Raw genomic sequence first — 5,416 nt, forward strand, 5'->3', positions numbered from 1 at the left:
GATTACATTAAAACACTGAGAATCATGGCACAGCCAAGTTGACACACAATCTTAACTATCACACTCCACAACTCATTGCCCATGCCATTTGTTCCCATAACCACTGTCTACTTTGCATAGGCCCCTGTGGATCCTGGCTGGCTGATCAGAGCTTTACAAACGGGCTTCTTCTCCTTAGTGTGAACTGAGCTGTATCACGCAGGGTAACAGCACAGCAATGATGGCACAGAGCCAGCTCCTCATCCTGTTGCTGCTCTGGGTCTCAGGTGAGAGATAGAAAAGCACTTCCATGCATGCAGTGATATCTTTGTGATGAGGAAAAATGATCTTAGATGCAGAGTGAAACAATGTTTATTACCTAAACAGACTGTGTTACACATGTGATGTTATACAAAAACACATCATGAACAATATGTTTTTAAATGTGTGGACCTAATATATGAGTGTATGGTAATTGTCCACTCTGATTGCAGGTGCCAGTGGGGACATTGTGATGACCCAGTCTCTAGCCTCTCTGGTTGAATTTCCAGGAGAAATGGTCGCCATCAACTGCAAGTCCAGTCAGAGTGTGGGCAGTTCCTTAGACTGGTACCAGCAGAAATCAGGATAGACTTCTAAGCTGCTCGTCCGTTCAGCATCCACCCGGGCATCTGGGGTCCCTGATCAGTTCAGTGGCAGTTGGTCTGGGACAGACTTCACTCTCACCATCAGCAGCCTCCAGGCTGATGATGTGGCAGATTATTACTGTCAGCAGTATCTTAGCTATGCTCCCACAGTGCTTCATCCTCCTCCCCAGAGTATGTGTCACGGAGTCTCTGCAGCAGCAGCTGATTCCTCCCACAGGTCCTGGTCTTGCACACTTCCTCTGTGAACTCGAGAGGCTGTGTCTCTTGACTAATGCACGGAGAGGTTTGCAGGGCTCAGGAGTCAGTTAAGGGGTTTGCTCTCTTTGATCTTCTGCTGTGGAAGGTCCCTGGAGGACAATACAAACTAATTCTGTTTGTTAATGTCCTGTGGCTGCTGTAACAAATTACAACAAACCTACTGACTAGAACATACAGGTTTATTATCTTACAGTTCTCTAGGTTACAATTTTGACATAGATCTCACAGGACCAAAATTAAGGTGTTGGTAGGGCTGTGCTCCTTCTGGAGGCTCTAGGGGACAATCTGTTTCCTTGGCTTTCCTACCTCCTAGAGACCTCCTGCATACCTTAGCTCATGACCCTCCTCCTTCATCTTCAATCCAGCAACACCGCATTTCTGATGCTTCTTCCATTTTTACAGCTAGCTGACCACATCCATGAAAGGCTCTCTGCTTTAAGGACTTATGGACTTACTTTGGTCCTACCTGCAAAATGCAAGCGATGCCCCCCATCCCCCAATCTTTAGGTCCGTAACCTAATCACACACTCAGGGTCCTCTTTCCATGTAAGGTAAGGTGTTCACAAGTTCCAGGGATCAGGCCATGAACACCTTTGGGGGATCCTTATTCTCCCCACCGTACCCTCCCATGGACCCTGCTCTAATGTTGTCAGGAACATTGTAAGCATGCCCCATACAGATAGATGCTCATGACTGATCGAAGCAAGTCTCCAGCTCTCCCTACTGCTGGGTAAGATCTAATGATTTTATACCCTGAGGGATCATCTACCACTTCCCTGTGTCTTCTTGACTTTAAACTCAACTTTTTAAACCATTCCCAGACTCTTTCCCTTCCTCCTTTCTCTGCTATTATTCTCAGATCTGGGAGCTTTCCCTTCAGATTTAAAACCTCCACCATAAACCCTAGTTTGTCTCTCTCCCTACTGGACCCTCCGTTCAAGCCAGGCTTTTCTGCTTAGTGTCTTCTGATTGTGCTTTTTGCAGTCCTACCTCAGTTCTTTTGTTCAGTGCTGCCTTGTCTTTGAAAGCAAACTAACACAAAATAAGCAAGGAAGGAAACTCATCTCTCTCAGTCATTCTAGTCTGTTTGCAGCCAATTCTGTCATCTGTAATCCTAACCATCTTTAAATGAGTACATATTTCCCATGACCTTGATCCCTCAGGTATCCATTTTTTTCATATATCTCTGACCCTTCTTAGCCATGTGACCTTGAGTAAGTTACTCAACTATTCAGTGCCAAGGATTTTTGTATGTAAAATGAGTATAATAATTCTACCTATTTTGTAGGTTTGTTGTGAAGCAAATGAGTCAATACACATAAAATGCTTTGAGCCATACCTGGTGTATAAAAATAGTTGAATGCTACCATTAATGCTATTTTTTATCTCTGCTATATACATGGTTCTTTTTTCTCAGATTTTATTAGTGTATTAATTTCAGTGACTGCTGTCACAAATTACCGCAAGCTTGTATGCTTAAAACACACCAACAAAAAATTATTCTCTCACATTTCTGAAGCCCAGAATTCTGAAATCAATATTACAAGCCTGAAGTCAAGGTGTTGGCAGTGTCATGATCCCTCCTGAGGCTCCAGGAGAGAACCTGTTTCTTCCTCATCTAACTTTGCTTGTTGTTAGCATTCCTTGGCTTGTGACTGCATCACCTAAGTCTTCAAGTCCAGCATCTTTAAATCTCCCTCTGCTCCATTTTCAGGTCCCATTTTTTTCTTTGTCTAGACTAAATCTTCCTTTTATAATACGGTACATGTGATTACATTTTAGGGCTCACCCTGATAATCCAGGGTAATCACCCCATCTCAAGGCCCTTACATTAATCCTATCTGCAGAATCTTCATCATATAAAGTTAGAAGTACAGATTTCAGGTATTGGAACCTAATATCTTTGAGGGTCATCATTTAGCCCATTACAGTCTCATTAAAAATATATCCTCAAACCTCACGAATCTTCTAGCCACTGACCTTTCCTATATTTTTCTTTTTTTTTTTTTTGCCTCCATTTCTTTACCTTTATTTTTCTCTTGAATACTCTGCACCATCTTGCCTTTTCACCCACCATATAATGAAGGTCAGCCATGGATCATTAATTTCCAAATCAAATAGACATTTTTCAAACCTTAGCCTAGTTTTTATTACTTTGATATTTGATACATATAACTATGAATATTTATGATATGCTTTACTTATTTAATTCTCATGAAGCATGTTGGAGGGTTGTTGCAGAAGAAAGTTGCTTTCCTGACTTCATGGTCGTTCAGTGGTGTGGGAGTGAGGACATTTTGTGGTTCTCTGTCCCATCCACGCACAGACCACATGGTCACTTGACAGCTTTGCAGCCTTTTCCCAGTCTGGTGATCGCTCACCTTCCCACAGCCCTCTTAACAAGGCACTGTGTTTTCCAGATGTTCTGCCCTCTCAGATATCCTCACTCCCTCTGCACGTGGACATGCCTCACCAGTGGCTGTGGTTCTCCTATGTCCTTCTGTGCCCCGGAGGAAGACTTCCTCCTTGTTAAGTGACTGCAGACGAGCTCTGGCCTGTGCAAACCAGTGAACTTCTCTGCAATCCAGTGTGTACAACTTCACTTTGTCCAATTCGATCTGAACGCCAACCTTTGTACACAGTGTCTAGGGCTCCTTCAGTCCCAGTGTCACATGCAGAATTTTCTTATGTCTTACAGTATTCTTTTATCATAAATTAACAATTTCTTATTAAACTTCTCTTTTCCCAACTGGTGACTCTCCTCCAGAATCTAAATGGCTTTGTTCACAATCTGGTGCCTTTATGTAGTTGCTTTTTGAATTTTGTCCAGAATTTCAATCTGTGGGATATTCTGTGTTGTCAGTACTTGTTTGGCTGTATCAGAAGTGGAGCATAAATGTGTTTTTATTGATTTAGAAACATATGGATGTTTTATAATTCCTTTTATTTTTTTTAATTGATCTCTAATTTAATTGTGTGTAGGTCAGAAAATACATTCTCTTTTTGTTTCGGTGCTCGGGTATTTGTTCAGATTTGCTTTGTGAGTCAGCATAGATCAACGTTTGTATGGTTCCACATGTGCTTGAAGAAAATGTGTGTTCTAGAAGTGGATGTGCTAAGCTCTACACACTCATAAAGTCATTTCTTGGTCTTGTTATTAAAATCTTTTGTCCTTCTTTTCCCTGCATGTTCTTCAAATTCCATGTCCTTATTAATTTCTTCCTGTTAATACATCCTTTCTTCTATGATTGTGTTTTTTTCTCCTTGCAGTTTTGTGACTTTTTGCTTTATGTATTTTGAGTTTCTGTTATTAAGTATATAAAATTTAAAACTGTTATATCACCATGAATGACTGAACGTGTTATAATCATGAGCTGAATATTTTCCAGCAAGAAAGGTTTCATAACTTAAAGTACAGATATTTTGGACAATATTAGAGCTAATCTACTTTTGTTTTATGGTATATATGTACATATATATATTTCCCCCTTTATTTTACTTTCTATCATTCTGTAGTTTTTTATGAATTGAAAGTGTCTTTCTTGATAGTGGTCTGCGTGTGGGGATGTGTCTGTGGTACTTTTATTCCAAAGTGACAATCTTCGTCTTTTATCTGGAGCATCTGTTTCTAATGTAATTACTGATATATCTGACCTCATTTCTACCACATGCTTCTGCTTTTTTATTTGTCACACTCATTTTATAATACATTTTCTCTTTCTTACCTTACTGAAAATAATAAGTATTATTTTTATTTTTCCATTTTTCTGTCTTTTAGTGTGTTATATATGTTTTTATAATTTTAGTGGTTATTCTACAAATTTAAAACACACATACTAATCATATTAATATCTATAGTTAATTGAAAACTTCATCTCTTCAAGGCTACAACAAGGACCTTAGAACACTTGAATTCTATTTATATTTCATACTAACATCCACTTTTGTCATTTATTTTAAGCCCATTATTTTTCTTTAACTATGACTAGGTATTAGTACTGTGTTTTTACGAAAATAACATGCATCTTCTACATTTGTTTGCCAACCATTTCCTATTCCTGCAAGGTATTTTCACAAGCGCGCTATGCTAAGTTTTTTTTTTTTTTAGAGCAACATATAAAGAAAAATGGCATAGCATGCTTACGAAAATTCCTCGAGGGGGAAGGGCACCATTGGCAAACAAGCCTAGAGGGCGCACATTATTTGCGTAAAAGTACAACATTATTGTTTTATACAATTGATATGTATTTTTTATTGTCCACATATTTAGCACTTCCTTTGTTTTGTTTTTGTGTCTCAGCATTGCATTCTCAATAATTTTTGATCTGCCTTTCAAATTTCTTTAGAGAGGGTTTGATGGTAATGAATATTTTCAGTTTTCATTTATCCTTTGATAGCTTTTGTTCTTTTTATTTTTTTAATATTTTATTGTACTTCAGGTGAAGGCTAACAGAACAAATAGGTTCTTATAAAACAGTAGTACACATGTTGTTTTATGACATTGGTTAACAACCCCATAACATATTAACCCT

General features: G+C 38.9%; 1 pseudogene; it reads left to right on the forward strand.

The window, feature by feature from the left end:
- Positions 1-217: 217 nt before the first annotated feature.
- LOC101342729 (immunoglobulin kappa variable 3-15-like) lies at positions 218-871 on the forward strand (annotated as a pseudogene).
- The last annotated feature ends 4,545 nt before the right edge of the window (positions 872-5,416 follow it).

Source organism: Trichechus manatus, unplaced genomic scaffold (assembly GCF_000243295.1).
Source record: "Trichechus manatus latirostris isolate Lorelei unplaced genomic scaffold, TriManLat1.0 scaffold00442, whole genome shotgun sequence".
Lineage (NCBI taxonomy): Eukaryota > Metazoa > Chordata > Mammalia > Sirenia > Trichechidae > Trichechus > Trichechus manatus.